This window comes from Sceloporus occidentalis, unplaced genomic scaffold, assembly GCF_023333645.1.
Source record: "Sceloporus occidentalis isolate IW3139 unplaced genomic scaffold, rSceOcc1.0.p SCAF_100, whole genome shotgun sequence".
Lineage (NCBI taxonomy): Eukaryota > Metazoa > Chordata > Lepidosauria > Squamata > Phrynosomatidae > Sceloporus > Sceloporus occidentalis.
The window spans coordinates 3,765,390-3,783,057 of record NW_028317080.1 but is presented as its reverse complement, the minus strand read 5'-3'; the positions used below and the strand labels follow the sequence as shown (position 1 = coordinate 3,783,057).

Sequence of the window (17,668 nt, the reverse complement as noted above, 5' to 3'; positions counted from 1 at the left end):
AGATACTACACTTGATCTTAGCCAAAAGGCCGAGAAGCGATAACCCGAAGAGGGCGGCGGGCCCGGCTCGGGCCCGCCACCCAGGCTCCGCACAGTCGCAGCGAGCTGCCACGCGGGCCCCGGGCCTCCCTTCCGCCCGCTGCACGCCCGCCACCCACCAACCCCCAGGGCACTCCCTCTGCGGATCCCCGCGCCGGACTGCAGCCCTGCGCCGGCAGCCACGGCTGGAAAGGACCGCCCGCACCACCCCTGCGTCCAAGCCGAGCACCACCGGCTCGCACACTCTCCCCTCTCTCCGTCTCCTGCCTGCCCGCCCGCCCGCCCTCTGTCTCGACGAGGCCCGCCGGGATCGTGGCGGCGCGGCCTGAAACATTTGCATGGCTCCGCCCCCAGGGGGGGGGGGGGCAGTTCGCACCTCCGCCTCCCGCTCAACGAGATCGGCTGCTAAGCACCTGACAGACGTAGCAGTCCTTACTCTAATCTCATCTCCTCTCATCTCATCTAATCCTCTTAACCGCTACTGCTGCTGCTGGGACAAACACTCGCTCACTCTCTCTCGTCCTCGCCCTCGTCAGCCACCATCAGAGGGAGACACAAACCAAGGCATGCAAAAGAACCACAGGAGCCAGGCAGCAGCTGCAGCCGCTGCAGCACAACCGTCAGCTGGCCACGCTAACCTTCAAGCAACCAAACACACTAGCGCTTTAATCCTTCAATGCACCCTCAACCGGCATGGGCCTTCATGACCAAGGCCACACACACACACACACACACACACACACACACACACACACACACACACACACACACACACACACACACACACACACACACACACACACACACACACACAGTTACATTACGTTCCGACGGACATTACCGCAGCACGCTTCAGTGACGTGACGTGTCGCGACCAAGAGGCACGCACGCACGCACGCACGCACTCACTGGCCTGCAACAGCGACGAGCTGGGAGGAAAGAAAGGAAGGAAGGAAGCAACCGACCCACCGGCCGACCGACCCTGGACTGCTGCCGCTGCTCCCCGGGTCGCTCGGCCCTTCCTCGGATCGTTGCTCCGCTCGGATTTGCTTTGCTTTGCTGGGTTGGGTTGGGTTCTGCTTTTGGTCACTGATAAGAGAGGTGCACCGGTCCTGGAGGTACTGCAATACCAGGTCAATGCGTGGAGTGGACAGAGCAAGCTCTTCTTCCATCTCCCTGTTCTAAAAATCCATTTAATATATGGTCCCCAGATAGGGGACGTATCAGATATTAAACTGATAAGAACAGATACTACACTTGATCTTAGCCAAAAGGCCGAGAAGCGATAACCCGAAGAGGGCGGCGGGCCCGGCTCGGGCCCGCCACCCAGGCTCCGCACAGTCGCAGCGAGCTGCCACGCGGGCCCCGGGCCTCCCTTCCGCCCGCTGCACGCCCGCCACCCACCAACCCCCAGGGCACTCCCTCTGCGGATCCCCGCGCCGGACTGCAGCCCTGCGCCGGCAGCCACGGCTGGAAAGGACCGCCCGCACCACCCCTGCGTCCAAGCCGAGCACCACCGGCTCGCACACTCTCCCCTCTCTCCGTCTCCTGCCTGCCCGCCCGCCCGCCCTCTGTCTCGACGAGGCCCGCCGGGATCGTGGCGGCGCGGCCTGAAACATTTGCATGGCTCCGCCCCCAGGGGGGGGGGGGGGCAGTTCGCACCTCCGCCTCCCGCTCAACGAGATCGGCTGCTAAGCACCTGACAGACGTAGCAGTCCTTACTCTAATCTCATCTCCTCTCATCTCATCTAATCCTCTTAACCGCTACTGCTGCTGCTGGGACAAACACTCGCTCACTCTCTCTCGTCCTCGCCCTCGTCAGCCACCATCAGAGGGAGACACAAACCAAGGCATGCAAAAGAACCACAGGAGCCAGGCAGCAGCTGCAGCCGCTGCAGCACAACCGTCAGCTGGCCACGCTAACCTTCAAGCAACCAAACACACTAGCGCTTTAATCCTTCAATGCACCCTCAACCGGCATGGGCCTTCATGACCAAGGCCACACACACACACACACACACACACACACACACACACACACACACACACACACACACACACACACACACACACACACACACACACACACACACACACACACACAGTTACATTACGTTCCGACGGACATTACCGCAGCACGCTTCAGTGACGTGACGTGTCGCGACCAAGAGGCACGCACGCACGCACGCACGCACTCACTGGCCTGCAACAGCGACGAGCTGGGAGGAAAGAAAGGAAGGAAGGAAGCAACCGACCCACCGGCCGACCGACCCTGGACTGCTGCCGCTGCTCCCCGGGTCGCTCGGCCCTTCCTCGGATCGTTGCTCCGCTCGGATTTGCTTTGCTTTGCTGGGTTGGGTTGGGTTCTGCTTTTGGTCACTGATAAGAGAGGTGCACCGGTCCTGGAGGTACTGCAATACCAGGTCAATGCGTGGAGTGGACAGAGCAAGCTCTTCTTCCATCTCCCTGTTCTAAAAATCCATTTAATATATGGTCCCCAGATAGGGGACGTATCAGATATTAAACTGATAAGAACAGATACTACACTTGATCTTAGCCAAAAGGCCGAGAAGCGATAACCCGAAGAGGGCGGCGGGCCCGGCTCGGGCCCGCCACCCAGGCTCCGCACAGTCGCAGCGAGCTGCCACGCGGGCCCCGGGCCTCCCTTCCGCCCGCTGCACGCCCGCCACCCACCAACCCCCAGGGCACTCCCTCTGCGGATCCCCGCGCCGGACTGCAGCCCTGCGCCGGCAGCCACGGCTGGAAAGGACCGCCCGCACCACCCCTGCGTCCAAGCCGAGCACCACCGGCTCGCACACTCTCCCCTCTCTCCGTCTCCTGCCTGCCCGCCCGCCCGCCCTCTGTCTCGACGAGGCCCGCCGGGATCGTGGCGGCGCGGCCTGAAACATTTGCATGGCTCCGCCCCCAGGGGGGGGGGGGGCAGTTCGCACCTCCGCCTCCCGCTCAACGAGATCGGCTGCTAAGCACCTGACAGACGTAGCAGTCCTTACTCTAATCTCATCTCCTCTCATCTCATCTAATCCTCTTAACCGCTACTGCTGCTGCTGGGACAAACACTCGCTCACTCTCTCTCGTCCTCGCCCTCGTCAGCCACCATCAGAGGGAGACACAAACCAAGGCATGCAAAAGAACCACAGGAGCCAGGCAGCAGCTGCAGCCGCTGCAGCACAACCGTCAGCTGGCCACGCTAACCTTCAAGCAACCAAACACACTAGCGCTTTAATCCTTCAATGCACCCTCAACCGGCATGGGCCTTCATGACCAAGGCCACACACACACACACACACACACACACACACACACACACACACACACACACACACACACACACACACACACACACACACACACACACACACACACACACACAGTTACATTACGTTCCGACGGACATTACCGCAGCACGCTTCAGTGACGTGACGTGTCGCGACCAAGAGGCACGCACGCACGCACGCACGCACTCACTGGCCTGCAACAGCGACGAGCTGGGAGGAAAGAAAGGAAGGAAGGAAGCAACCGACCCACCGGCCGACCGACCCTGGACTGCTGCCGCTGCTCCCCGGGTCGCTCGGCCCTTCCTCGGATCGTTGCTCCGCTCGGATTTGCTTTGCTTTGCTGGGTTGGGTTGGGTTCTGCTTTTGGTCACTGATAAGAGAGGTGCACCGGTCCTGGAGGTACTGCAATACCAGGTCAATGCGTGGAGTGGACAGAGCAAGCTCTTCTTCCATCTCCCTGTTCTAAAAATCCATTTAATATATGGTCCCCAGATAGGGGACGTATCAGATATTAAACTGATAAGAACAGATACTACACTTGATCTTAGCCAAAAGGCCGAGAAGCGATAACCCGAAGAGGGCGGCGGGCCCGGCTCGGGCCCGCCACCCAGGCTCCGCACAGTCGCAGCGAGCTGCCACGCGGGCCCCGGGCCTCCCTTCCGCCCGCTGCACGCCCGCCACCCACCAACCCCCAGGGCACTCCCTCTGCGGATCCCCGCGCCGGACTGCAGCCCTGCGCCGGCAGCCACGGCTGGAAAGGACCGCCCGCACCACCCCTGCGTCCAAGCCGAGCACCACCGGCTCGCACACTCTCCCCTCTCTCCGTCTCCTGCCTGCCCGCCCGCCCGCCCTCTGTCTCGACGAGGCCCGCCGGGATCGTGGCGGCGCGGCCTGAAACATTTGCATGGCTCCGCCCCCAGGGGGGGGGGGGGCAGTTCGCACCTCCGCCTCCCGCTCAACGAGATCGGCTGCTAAGCACCTGACAGACGTAGCAGTCCTTACTCTAATCTCATCTCCTCTCATCTCATCTAATCCTCTTAACCGCTACTGCTGCTGCTGGGACAAACACTCGCTCACTCTCTCTCGTCCTCGCCCTCGTCAGCCACCATCAGAGGGAGACACAAACCAAGGCATGCAAAAGAACCACAGGAGCCAGGCAGCAGCTGCAGCCGCTGCAGCACAACCGTCAGCTGGCCACGCTAACCTTCAAGCAACCAAACACACTAGCGCTTTAATCCTTCAATGCACCCTCAACCGGCATGGGCCTTCATGACCAAGGCCACACACACACACACACACACACACACACACACACACACACACACACACACACACACACACACACACACACACACACACACACACACACACACACACACACAGTTACATTACGTTCCGACGGACATTACCGCAGCACGCTTCAGTGACGTGACGTGTCGCGACCAAGAGGCACGCACGCACGCACGCACGCACTCACTGGCCTGCAACAGCGACGAGCTGGGAGGAAAGAAAGGAAGGAAGGAAGCAACCGACCCACCGGCCGACCGACCCTGGACTGCTGCCGCTGCTCCCCGGGTCGCTCGGCCCTTCCTCGGATCGTTGCTCCGCTCGGATTTGCTTTGCTTTGCTGGGTTGGGTTGGGTTCTGCTTTTGGTCACTGATAAGAGAGGTGCACCGGTCCTGGAGGTACTGCAATACCAGGTCAATGCGTGGAGTGGACAGAGCAAGCTCTTCTTCCATCTCCCTGTTCTAAAAATCCATTTAATATATGGTCCCCAGATAGGGGACGTATCAGATATTAAACTGATAAGAACAGATACTACACTTGATCTTAGCCAAAAGGCCGAGAAGCGATAACCCGAAGAGGGCGGCGGGCCCGGCTCGGGCCCGCCACCCAGGCTCCGCACAGTCGCAGCGAGCTGCCACGCGGGCCCCGGGCCTCCCTTCCGCCCGCTGCACGCCCGCCACCCACCAACCCCCAGGGCACTCCCTCTGCGGATCCCCGCGCCGGACTGCAGCCCTGCGCCGGCAGCCACGGCTGGAAAGGACCGCCCGCACCACCCCTGCGTCCAAGCCGAGCACCACCGGCTCGCACACTCTCCCCTCTCTCCGTCTCCTGCCTGCCCGCCCGCCCGCCCTCTGTCTCGACGAGGCCCGCCGGGATCGTGGCGGCGCGGCCTGAAACATTTGCATGGCTCCGCCCCCAGGGGGGGGGGGGGCAGTTCGCACCTCCGCCTCCCGCTCAACGAGATCGGCTGCTAAGCACCTGACAGACGTAGCAGTCCTTACTCTAATCTCATCTCCTCTCATCTCATCTAATCCTCTTAACCGCTACTGCTGCTGCTGGGACAAACACTCGCTCACTCTCTCTCGTCCTCGCCCTCGTCAGCCACCATCAGAGGGAGACACAAACCAAGGCATGCAAAAGAACCACAGGAGCCAGGCAGCAGCTGCAGCCGCTGCAGCACAACCGTCAGCTGGCCACGCTAACCTTCAAGCAACCAAACACACTAGCGCTTTAATCCTTCAATGCACCCTCAACCGGCATGGGCCTTCATGACCAAGGCCACACACACACACACACACACACACACACACACACACACACACACACACACACACACACACACACACACACACACACACACACACACACACACACACACACAGTTACATTACGTTCCGACGGACATTACCGCAGCACGCTTCAGTGACGTGACGTGTCGCGACCAAGAGGCACGCACGCACGCACGCACGCACTCACTGGCCTGCAACAGCGACGAGCTGGGAGGAAAGAAAGGAAGGAAGGAAGCAACCGACCCACCGGCCGACCGACCCTGGACTGCTGCCGCTGCTCCCCGGGTCGCTCGGCCCTTCCTCGGATCGTTGCTCCGCTCGGATTTGCTTTGCTTTGCTGGGTTGGGTTGGGTTCTGCTTTTGGTCACTGATAAGAGAGGTGCACCGGTCCTGGAGGTACTGCAATACCAGGTCAATGCGTGGAGTGGACAGAGCAAGCTCTTCTTCCATCTCCCTGTTCTAAAAATCCATTTAATATATGGTCCCCAGATAGGGGACGTATCAGATATTAAACTGATAAGAACAGATACTACACTTGATCTTAGCCAAAAGGCCGAGAAGCGATAACCCGAAGAGGGCGGCGGGCCCGGCTCGGGCCCGCCACCCAGGCTCCGCACAGTCGCAGCGAGCTGCCACGCGGGCCCCGGGCCTCCCTTCCGCCCGCTGCACGCCCGCCACCCACCAACCCCCAGGGCACTCCCTCTGCGGATCCCCGCGCCGGACTGCAGCCCTGCGCCGGCAGCCACGGCTGGAAAGGACCGCCCGCACCACCCCTGCGTCCAAGCCGAGCACCACCGGCTCGCACACTCTCCCCTCTCTCCGTCTCCTGCCTGCCCGCCCGCCCGCCCTCTGTCTCGACGAGGCCCGCCGGGATCGTGGCGGCGCGGCCTGAAACATTTGCATGGCTCCGCCCCCAGGGGGGGGGGGGGCAGTTCGCACCTCCGCCTCCCGCTCAACGAGATCGGCTGCTAAGCACCTGACAGACGTAGCAGTCCTTACTCTAATCTCATCTCCTCTCATCTCATCTAATCCTCTTAACCGCTACTGCTGCTGCTGGGACAAACACTCGCTCACTCTCTCTCGTCCTCGCCCTCGTCAGCCACCATCAGAGGGAGACACAAACCAAGGCATGCAAAAGAACCACAGGAGCCAGGCAGCAGCTGCAGCCGCTGCAGCACAACCGTCAGCTGGCCACGCTAACCTTCAAGCAACCAAACACACTAGCGCTTTAATCCTTCAATGCACCCTCAACCGGCATGGGCCTTCATGACCAAGGCCACACACACACACACACACACACACACACACACACACACACACACACACACACACACACACACACACACACACACACACACACACACACACACACACACAGTTACATTACGTTCCGACGGACATTACCGCAGCACGCTTCAGTGACGTGACGTGTCGCGACCAAGAGGCACGCACGCACGCACGCACGCACTCACTGGCCTGCAACAGCGACGAGCTGGGAGGAAAGAAAGGAAGGAAGGAAGCAACCGACCCACCGGCCGACCGACCCTGGACTGCTGCCGCTGCTCCCCGGGTCGCTCGGCCCTTCCTCGGATCGTTGCTCCGCTCGGATTTGCTTTGCTTTGCTGGGTTGGGTTGGGTTCTGCTTTTGGTCACTGATAAGAGAGGTGCACCGGTCCTGGAGGTACTGCAATACCAGGTCAATGCGTGGAGTGGACAGAGCAAGCTCTTCTTCCATCTCCCTGTTCTAAAAATCCATTTAATATATGGTCCCCAGATAGGGGACGTATCAGATATTAAACTGATAAGAACAGATACTACACTTGATCTTAGCCAAAAGGCCGAGAAGCGATAACCCGAAGAGGGCGGCGGGCCCGGCTCGGGCCCGCCACCCAGGCTCCGCACAGTCGCAGCGAGCTGCCACGCGGGCCCCGGGCCTCCCTTCCGCCCGCTGCACGCCCGCCACCCACCAACCCCCAGGGCACTCCCTCTGCGGATCCCCGCGCCGGACTGCAGCCCTGCGCCGGCAGCCACGGCTGGAAAGGACCGCCCGCACCACCCCTGCGTCCAAGCCGAGCACCACCGGCTCGCACACTCTCCCCTCTCTCCGTCTCCTGCCTGCCCGCCCGCCCGCCCTCTGTCTCGACGAGGCCCGCCGGGATCGTGGCGGCGCGGCCTGAAACATTTGCATGGCTCCGCCCCCAGGGGGGGGGGGGGCAGTTCGCACCTCCGCCTCCCGCTCAACGAGATCGGCTGCTAAGCACCTGACAGACGTAGCAGTCCTTACTCTAATCTCATCTCCTCTCATCTCATCTAATCCTCTTAACCGCTACTGCTGCTGCTGGGACAAACACTCGCTCACTCTCTCTCGTCCTCGCCCTCGTCAGCCACCATCAGAGGGAGACACAAACCAAGGCATGCAAAAGAACCACAGGAGCCAGGCAGCAGCTGCAGCCGCTGCAGCACAACCGTCAGCTGGCCACGCTAACCTTCAAGCAACCAAACACACTAGCGCTTTAATCCTTCAATGCACCCTCAACCGGCATGGGCCTTCATGACCAAGGCCACACACACACACACACACACACACACACACACACACACACACACACACACACACACACACACACACACACACACACACACACACACACACACACAGTTACATTACGTTCCGACGGACATTACCGCAGCACGCTTCAGTGACGTGACGTGTCGCGACCAAGAGGCACGCACGCACGCACGCACGCACTCACTGGCCTGCAACAGCGACGAGCTGGGAGGAAAGAAAGGAAGGAAGGAAGCAACCGACCCACCGGCCGACCGACCCTGGACTGCTGCCGCTGCTCCCCGGGTCGCTCGGCCCTTCCTCGGATCGTTGCTCCGCTCGGATTTGCTTTGCTTTGCTGGGTTGGGTTGGGTTCTGCTTTTGGTCACTGATAAGAGAGGTGCACCGGTCCTGGAGGTACTGCAATACCAGGTCAATGCGTGGAGTGGACAGAGCAAGCTCTTCTTCCATCTCCCTGTTCTAAAAATCCATTTAATATATGGTCCCCAGATAGGGGACGTATCAGATATTAAACTGATAAGAACAGATACTACACTTGATCTTAGCCAAAAGGCCGAGAAGCGATAACCCGAAGAGGGCGGCGGGCCCGGCTCGGGCCCGCCACCCAGGCTCCGCACAGTCGCAGCGAGCTGCCACGCGGGCCCCGGGCCTCCCTTCCGCCCGCTGCACGCCCGCCACCCACCAACCCCCAGGGCACTCCCTCTGCGGATCCCCGCGCCGGACTGCAGCCCTGCGCCGGCAGCCACGGCTGGAAAGGACCGCCCGCACCACCCCTGCGTCCAAGCCGAGCACCACCGGCTCGCACACTCTCCCCTCTCTCCGTCTCCTGCCTGCCCGCCCGCCCGCCCTCTGTCTCGACGAGGCCCGCCGGGATCGTGGCGGCGCGGCCTGAAACATTTGCATGGCTCCGCCCCCAGGGGGGGGGGGGGCAGTTCGCACCTCCGCCTCCCGCTCAACGAGATCGGCTGCTAAGCACCTGACAGACGTAGCAGTCCTTACTCTAATCTCATCTCCTCTCATCTCATCTAATCCTCTTAACCGCTACTGCTGCTGCTGGGACAAACACTCGCTCACTCTCTCTCGTCCTCGCCCTCGTCAGCCACCATCAGAGGGAGACACAAACCAAGGCATGCAAAAGAACCACAGGAGCCAGGCAGCAGCTGCAGCCGCTGCAGCACAACCGTCAGCTGGCCACGCTAACCTTCAAGCAACCAAACACACTAGCGCTTTAATCCTTCAATGCACCCTCAACCGGCATGGGCCTTCATGACCAAGGCCACACACACACACACACACACACACACACACACACACACACACACACACACACACACACACACACACACACACACACACACACACACACACACACACACAGTTACATTACGTTCCGACGGACATTACCGCAGCACGCTTCAGTGACGTGACGTGTCGCGACCAAGAGGCACGCACGCACGCACGCACGCACTCACTGGCCTGCAACAGCGACGAGCTGGGAGGAAAGAAAGGAAGGAAGGAAGCAACCGACCCACCGGCCGACCGACCCTGGACTGCTGCCGCTGCTCCCCGGGTCGCTCGGCCCTTCCTCGGATCGTTGCTCCGCTCGGATTTGCTTTGCTTTGCTGGGTTGGGTTGGGTTCTGCTTTTGGTCACTGATAAGAGAGGTGCACCGGTCCTGGAGGTACTGCAATACCAGGTCAATGCGTGGAGTGGACAGAGCAAGCTCTTCTTCCATCTCCCTGTTCTAAAAATCCATTTAATATATGGTCCCCAGATAGGGGACGTATCAGATATTAAACTGATAAGAACAGATACTACACTTGATCTTAGCCAAAAGGCCGAGAAGCGATAACCCGAAGAGGGCGGCGGGCCCGGCTCGGGCCCGCCACCCAGGCTCCGCACAGTCGCAGCGAGCTGCCACGCGGGCCCCGGGCCTCCCTTCCGCCCGCTGCACGCCCGCCACCCACCAACCCCCAGGGCACTCCCTCTGCGGATCCCCGCGCCGGACTGCAGCCCTGCGCCGGCAGCCACGGCTGGAAAGGACCGCCCGCACCACCCCTGCGTCCAAGCCGAGCACCACCGGCTCGCACACTCTCCCCTCTCTCCGTCTCCTGCCTGCCCGCCCGCCCGCCCTCTGTCTCGACGAGGCCCGCCGGGATCGTGGCGGCGCGGCCTGAAACATTTGCATGGCTCCGCCCCCAGGGGGGGGGGGGGCAGTTCGCACCTCCGCCTCCCGCTCAACGAGATCGGCTGCTAAGCACCTGACAGACGTAGCAGTCCTTACTCTAATCTCATCTCCTCTCATCTCATCTAATCCTCTTAACCGCTACTGCTGCTGCTGGGACAAACACTCGCTCACTCTCTCTCGTCCTCGCCCTCGTCAGCCACCATCAGAGGGAGACACAAACCAAGGCATGCAAAAGAACCACAGGAGCCAGGCAGCAGCTGCAGCCGCTGCAGCACAACCGTCAGCTGGCCACGCTAACCTTCAAGCAACCAAACACACTAGCGCTTTAATCCTTCAATGCACCCTCAACCGGCATGGGCCTTCATGACCAAGGCCACACACACACACACACACACACACACACACACACACACACACACACACACACACACACACACACACACACACACACACACACACACACACACACACACACACACAGTTACATTACGTTCCGACGGACATTACCGCAGCACGCTTCAGTGACGTGACGTGTCGCGACCAAGAGGCACGCACGCACGCACGCACGCACTCACTGGCCTGCAACAGCGACGAGCTGGGAGGAAAGAAAGGAAGGAAGGAAGCAACCGACCCACCGGCCGACCGACCCTGGACTGCTGCCGCTGCTCCCCGGGTCGCTCGGCCCTTCCTCGGATCGTTGCTCCGCTCGGATTTGCTTTGCTTTGCTGGGTTGGGTTGGGTTCTGCTTTTGGTCACTGATAAGAGAGGTGCACCGGTCCTGGAGGTACTGCAATACCAGGTCAATGCGTGGAGTGGACAGAGCAAGCTCTTCTTCCATCTCCCTGTTCTAAAAATCCATTTAATATATGGTCCCCAGATAGGGGACGTATCAGATATTAAACTGATAAGAACAGATACTACACTTGATCTTAGCCAAAAGGCCGAGAAGCGATAACCCGAAGAGGGCGGCGGGCCCGGCTCGGGCCCGCCACCCAGGCTCCGCACAGTCGCAGCGAGCTGCCACGCGGGCCCCGGGCCTCCCTTCCGCCCGCTGCACGCCCGCCACCCACCAACCCCCAGGGCACTCCCTCTGCGGATCCCCGCGCCGGACTGCAGCCCTGCGCCGGCAGCCACGGCTGGAAAGGACCGCCCGCACCACCCCTGCGTCCAAGCCGAGCACCACCGGCTCGCACACTCTCCCCTCTCTCCGTCTCCTGCCTGCCCGCCCGCCCGCCCTCTGTCTCGACGAGGCCCGCCGGGATCGTGGCGGCGCGGCCTGAAACATTTGCATGGCTCCGCCCCCAGGGGGGGGGGGGGCAGTTCGCACCTCCGCCTCCCGCTCAACGAGATCGGCTGCTAAGCACCTGACAGACGTAGCAGTCCTTACTCTAATCTCATCTCCTCTCATCTCATCTAATCCTCTTAACCGCTACTGCTGCTGCTGGGACAAACACTCGCTCACTCTCTCTCGTCCTCGCCCTCGTCAGCCACCATCAGAGGGAGACACAAACCAAGGCATGCAAAAGAACCACAGGAGCCAGGCAGCAGCTGCAGCCGCTGCAGCACAACCGTCAGCTGGCCACGCTAACCTTCAAGCAACCAAACACACTAGCGCTTTAATCCTTCAATGCACCCTCAACCGGCATGGGCCTTCATGACCAAGGCCACACACACACACACACACACACACACACACACACACACACACACACACACACACACACACACACACACACACACACACACACACACACACACACACAGTTACATTACGTTCCGACGGACATTACCGCAGCACGCTTCAGTGACGTGACGTGTCGCGACCAAGAGGCACGCACGCACGCACGCACGCACTCACTGGCCTGCAACAGCGACGAGCTGGGAGGAAAGAAAGGAAGGAAGGAAGCAACCGACCCACCGGCCGACCGACCCTGGACTGCTGCCGCTGCTCCCCGGGTCGCTCGGCCCTTCCTCGGATCGTTGCTCCGCTCGGATTTGCTTTGCTTTGCTGGGTTGGGTTGGGTTCTGCTTTTGGTCACTGATAAGAGAGGTGCACCGGTCCTGGAGGTACTGCAATACCAGGTCAATGCGTGGAGTGGACAGAGCAAGCTCTTCTTCCATCTCCCTGTTCTAAAAATCCATTTAATATATGGTCCCCAGATAGGGGACGTATCAGATATTAAACTGATAAGAACAGATACTACACTTGATCTTAGCCAAAAGGCCGAGAAGCGATAACCCGAAGAGGGCGGCGGGCCCGGCTCGGGCCCGCCACCCAGGCTCCGCACAGTCGCAGCGAGCTGCCACGCGGGCCCCGGGCCTCCCTTCCGCCCGCTGCACGCCCGCCACCCACCAACCCCCAGGGCACTCCCTCTGCGGATCCCCGCGCCGGACTGCAGCCCTGCGCCGGCAGCCACGGCTGGAAAGGACCGCCCGCACCACCCCTGCGTCCAAGCCGAGCACCACCGGCTCGCACACTCTCCCCTCTCTCCGTCTCCTGCCTGCCCGCCCGCCCGCCCTCTGTCTCGACGAGGCCCGCCGGGATCGTGGCGGCGCGGCCTGAAACATTTGCATGGCTCCGCCCCCAGGGGGGGGGGGGGCAGTTCGCACCTCCGCCTCCCGCTCAACGAGATCGGCTGCTAAGCACCTGACAGACGTAGCAGTCCTTACTCTAATCTCATCTCCTCTCATCTCATCTAATCCTCTTAACCGCTACTGCTGCTGCTGGGACAAACACTCGCTCACTCTCTCTCGTCCTCGCCCTCGTCAGCCACCATCAGAGGGAGACACAAACCAAGGCATGCAAAAGAACCACAGGAGCCAGGCAGCAGCTGCAGCCGCTGCAGCACAACCGTCAGCTGGCCACGCTAACCTTCAAGCAACCAAACACACTAGCGCTTTAATCCTTCAATGCACCCTCAACCGGCATGGGCCTTCATGACCAAGGCCACACACACACACACACACACACACACACACACACACACACACACACACACACACACACACACACACACACACACACACACACACACACACACACACACAGTTACATTACGTTCCGACGGACATTACCGCAGCACGCTTCAGTGACGTGACGTGTCGCGACCAAGAGGCACGCACGCACGCACGCACGCACTCACTGGCCTGCAACAGCGACGAGCTGGGAGGAAAGAAAGGAAGGAAGGAAGCAACCGACCCACCGGCCGACCGACCCTGGACTGCTGCCGCTGCTCCCCGGGTCGCTCGGCCCTTCCTCGGATCGTTGCTCCGCTCGGATTTGCTTTGCTTTGCTGGGTTGGGTTGGGTTCTGCTTTTGGTCACTGATAAGAGAGGTGCACCGGTCCTGGAGGTACTGCAATACCAGGTCAATGCGTGGAGTGGACAGAGCAAGCTCTTCTTCCATCTCCCTGTTCTAAAAATCCATTTAATATATGGTCCCCAGATAGGGGACGTATCAGATATTAAACTGATAAGAACAGATACTACACTTGATCTTAGCCAAAAGGCCGAGAAGCGATAACCCGAAGAGGGCGGCGGGCCCGGCTCGGGCCCGCCACCCAGGCTCCGCACAGTCGCAGCGAGCTGCCACGCGGGCCCCGGGCCTCCCTTCCGCCCGCTGCACGCCCGCCACCCACCAACCCCCAGGGCACTCCCTCTGCGGATCCCCGCGCCGGACTGCAGCCCTGCGCCGGCAGCCACGGCTGGAAAGGACCGCCCGCACCACCCCTGCGTCCAAGCCGAGCACCACCGGCTCGCACACTCTCCCCTCTCTCCGTCTCCTGCCTGCCCGCCCGCCCGCCCTCTGTCTCGACGAGGCCCGCCGGGATCGTGGCGGCGCGGCCTGAAACATTTGCATGGCTCCGCCCCCAGGGGGGGGGGGGGCAGTTCGCACCTCCGCCTCCCGCTCAACGAGATCGGCTGCTAAGCACCTGACAGACGTAGCAGTCCTTACTCTAATCTCATCTCCTCTCATCTCATCTAATCCTCTTAACCGCTACTGCTGCTGCTGGGACAAACACTCGCTCACTCTCTCTCGTCCTCGCCCTCGTCAGCCACCATCAGAGGGAGACACAAACCAAGGCATGCAAAAGAACCACAGGAGCCAGGCAGCAGCTGCAGCCGCTGCAGCACAACCGTCAGCTGGCCACGCTAACCTTCAAGCAACCAAACACACTAGCGCTTTAATCCTTCAATGCACCCTCAACCGGCATGGGCCTTCATGACCAAGGCCACACACACACACACACACACACACACACACACACACACACACACACACACACACACACACACACACACACACACACACACACACACACACACACACACAGTTACATTACGTTCCGACGGACATTACCGCAGCACGCTTCAGTGACGTGACGTGTCGCGACCAAGAGGCACGCACGCACGCACGCACGCACTCACTGGCCTGCAACAGCGACGAGCTGGGAGGAAAGAAAGGAAGGAAGGAAGCAACCGACCCACCGGCCGACCGACCCTGGACTGCTGCCGCTGCTCCCCGGGTCGCTCGGCCCTTCCTCGGATCGTTGCTCCGCTCGGATTTGCTTTGCTTTGCTGGGTTGGGTTGGGTTCTGCTTTTGGTCACTGATAAGAGAGGTGCACCGGTCCTGGAGGTACTGCAATACCAGGTCAATGCGTGGAGTGGACAGAGCAAGCTCTTCTTCCATCTCCCTGTTCTAAAAATCCATTTAATATATGGTCCCCAGATAGGGGACGTATCAGATATTAAACTGATAAGAACAGATACTACACTTGATCTTAGCGGCGGCGACGACGACGTTCTCTAAAGAAAAAGTACAGTTATATTTTAAACCAAAAAATCTTTTTACTAAAGAATTTAGGCAATAATGCCATTTATTTTTTGCATGTTCCAATTCAAGTTTAGTATTTACATTTGACAATTTTTTCTGTCGTTGTGACTATTAGTAAACTTTAAATTAGCTTTCAAATTTGTAAAATGATATTTAATTTTGTATTTGTTGTCTTCAGTTTTCTCAGAGCATCGTTTTCTCTTATCTTTCATGTAATCTTTCATGTAAAGGTTATAAATTATGTTTAGCTAGAATTTTGAATAATTTAAATTAGATAACCATGTTGTCACAAAGATTAATCATGGCTTGTTTATAATTCTTATTTAATTTTTAAGTCTTCAAAGTTTATTGTTAATTTTAATTTAAAAAAAAGAGTAATAATTTTCATACTAAATGTAATAAAAATTTCAATTAAAACTATAAAGTCACAGACTATTGTCATATCTTCAATAAATTATATGACCACCTGATTATAATATAGAATGCAGTCTCTTCAACAAAGAACAGTTATTTGCAAATTATTATAATTTCTTCCCTTATAGAGCAAGTTTTTTTTATTTTAAAACATATGATTAATTTGGTTTGTAAATAACTTCATTAATAAATAAATGAAATTTTTTAAGTATTGGAAATTATGAAAAACAATTATAAATACAAGAGTATTACAAGAAAAATTATTGACAGGGATAGCTGTTACACATAAAAAAACTACATTATAAATAAGTTCATAAAACAATAATGTGTCATTTATAATGCATTATTTCAATGTAACATAGAAACATAGCAAGTTAAAGCAAATTAGAACCATCAGGCACATCCAGTCTGAAAAACCTGTAAGTACTTTTTTGGAGTACCTGGCCTTGTCCTATATCTAGCTTGACCTTATGCCTATACCATCCTTGCTTAAATGTGTCACTATATTAACATCAACCACTTCTACTGGAAGGTTATTCAATGTGTCCACTACACTTTTCGTAAAGTAATTTTTCCTGATGTTAACTATAAAGCTTTGCCACTGTACCTTATGACTATGTCCCCTTGTTATGTTAGTATTTCTTCCTTTAAATAAACTCTCTTGCTTTATCTTGTTGATTAAATTTTACGACATCTCTATACCCTTCTAGAGATACGGTCTCCGTTACTGTACACAATACTACAAATGAGGTCTCACGACTGATCTGTACAACCGCATGAGCACTTCCCTCTTTCTACTGCTAATACCACTCGCTATACAACCAAGCATTCTACTAGCATTACCTGCTGCTCTATTGCATCACCTACCTACCTTTAAATCATCACAAATAATTACCCATAAATCCCTTTCCTCACACGTTGAGCTTATTAGAGCATCAAATATTATATACTCTGTCCTTGGGTTTCTATGCCCTAGATCCATTACTATGAATGTATTAAATGCCAGTTGCCACAGCTCTGACCAGTTTATCAGTTTATCAAAATCATTTCCCATTTGGCTTATTCCTCCAAGAACATCAACCCTGTTGCCTATTTTGGCATCGTCAGCAAAAAGACATAGCTTACCTTCTGCAATATCAATAATACAAATATTTAAGAGAATGGGTAAAGTATAGAACAGATGCCTGAGCTACCCCACTAGTAGGAAGATCTTCCTCTGAATATATGCCATTGAATAGTAACCTCTATAGTAGTTACTAATAGTAGTAGTTTTCTGTCACTAAGCTACTCCATAATCCATTCAACAACACTGGGATCTGAAATCAGAGATAGCAGTTTATTTATAAGTCTTCTATGTGGACCCATGTCAAAGGCCTTACTCAAATCCAGATACGCAATGTCTACTGAACCACCTTCATCAATTACTTTTGTCAACCAATCAAAAACAAAAACATAACATTTGTTTAGCATGATCTTCCTGAGGTAAAACCGTGTTGTTTTTAATCTTGAAACCCATGCAACTTCAGATGTTAAACAATCCTGTCCTTTAAACATAGTTTAAAATAATTTCCCCACTAATGAGGAAAGAGTTACAGGCCTGTAGTTACCCGACTCATCCCTAATGCCTTTCTTGAAAATTGGCACAACATTCGCTAATTTCCAATCCAAAAAACAACTCCCGTTACCAATAATTTAATGGAACGTTTCTTTTTTTCAAAATTTATGCTGTAGCAAATGTAGCAAATGCTTTGAT

The 17,668-nt window shown here is 57.1% G+C and overlaps 12 non-coding genes and 1 pseudogene across 12 annotated transcripts; all 13 read right to left on the bottom strand.

Moving 5' to 3' along the window:
* LOC149284089 (U2 spliceosomal RNA) lies at positions 1-41 on the bottom strand (annotated as a pseudogene; the record flags this gene model as incomplete).
* A 1,094-nt stretch (positions 42-1,135) lies between these two features.
* Positions 1,136-1,326, bottom strand: LOC149284088 (U2 spliceosomal RNA). The gene has a single exon (XR_016277892.1). It is a non-coding gene; the product is annotated as a U2 spliceosomal RNA (small nuclear RNA).
* A 1,099-nt stretch (positions 1,327-2,425) lies between these two features.
* Positions 2,426-2,616, bottom strand: LOC149284087 (U2 spliceosomal RNA). Its single transcript, XR_016277891.1, has one exon. It is a non-coding gene; the product is annotated as a U2 spliceosomal RNA (small nuclear RNA).
* A 1,096-nt stretch (positions 2,617-3,712) lies between these two features.
* On the bottom strand, positions 3,713-3,903 carry LOC149284086 (U2 spliceosomal RNA). Its single transcript, XR_016277890.1, has one exon. It is a non-coding gene; the product is annotated as a U2 spliceosomal RNA (small nuclear RNA).
* A 1,096-nt stretch (positions 3,904-4,999) lies between these two features.
* Positions 5,000-5,190, bottom strand: LOC149284085 (U2 spliceosomal RNA). Its single transcript, XR_016277889.1, has one exon. It is a non-coding gene; the product is annotated as a U2 spliceosomal RNA (small nuclear RNA).
* A 1,096-nt stretch (positions 5,191-6,286) lies between these two features.
* LOC149284084 (U2 spliceosomal RNA) lies at positions 6,287-6,477 on the bottom strand. Its single transcript, XR_016277888.1, has one exon. It is a non-coding gene; the product is annotated as a U2 spliceosomal RNA (small nuclear RNA).
* Positions 6,478-7,571: 1,094 nt separating this feature from the next.
* LOC149284083 (U2 spliceosomal RNA) lies at positions 7,572-7,762 on the bottom strand. Its single transcript, XR_016277887.1, has one exon. It is a non-coding gene; the product is annotated as a U2 spliceosomal RNA (small nuclear RNA).
* A 1,090-nt stretch (positions 7,763-8,852) lies between these two features.
* Positions 8,853-9,043, bottom strand: LOC149284082 (U2 spliceosomal RNA). The gene has a single exon (XR_016277898.1). It is a non-coding gene; the product is annotated as a U2 spliceosomal RNA (small nuclear RNA).
* Positions 9,044-10,137: 1,094 nt separating this feature from the next.
* Positions 10,138-10,328, bottom strand: LOC149284081 (U2 spliceosomal RNA). The gene has a single exon (XR_016277897.1). It is a non-coding gene; the product is annotated as a U2 spliceosomal RNA (small nuclear RNA).
* A 1,100-nt stretch (positions 10,329-11,428) lies between these two features.
* On the bottom strand, positions 11,429-11,619 carry LOC149284080 (U2 spliceosomal RNA). Its single transcript, XR_016277896.1, has one exon. It is a non-coding gene; the product is annotated as a U2 spliceosomal RNA (small nuclear RNA).
* A 1,092-nt stretch (positions 11,620-12,711) lies between these two features.
* LOC149284079 (U2 spliceosomal RNA) lies at positions 12,712-12,902 on the bottom strand. Its single transcript, XR_016277895.1, has one exon. It is a non-coding gene; the product is annotated as a U2 spliceosomal RNA (small nuclear RNA).
* A 1,094-nt stretch (positions 12,903-13,996) lies between these two features.
* On the bottom strand, positions 13,997-14,187 carry LOC149284078 (U2 spliceosomal RNA). Its single transcript, XR_016277886.1, has one exon. It is a non-coding gene; the product is annotated as a U2 spliceosomal RNA (small nuclear RNA).
* A 1,094-nt stretch (positions 14,188-15,281) lies between these two features.
* On the bottom strand, positions 15,282-15,470 carry LOC149284077 (U2 spliceosomal RNA). The gene has a single exon (XR_016277894.1). It is a non-coding gene; the product is annotated as a U2 spliceosomal RNA (small nuclear RNA).
* Positions 15,471-17,668: the final 2,198 nt, after the last annotated feature.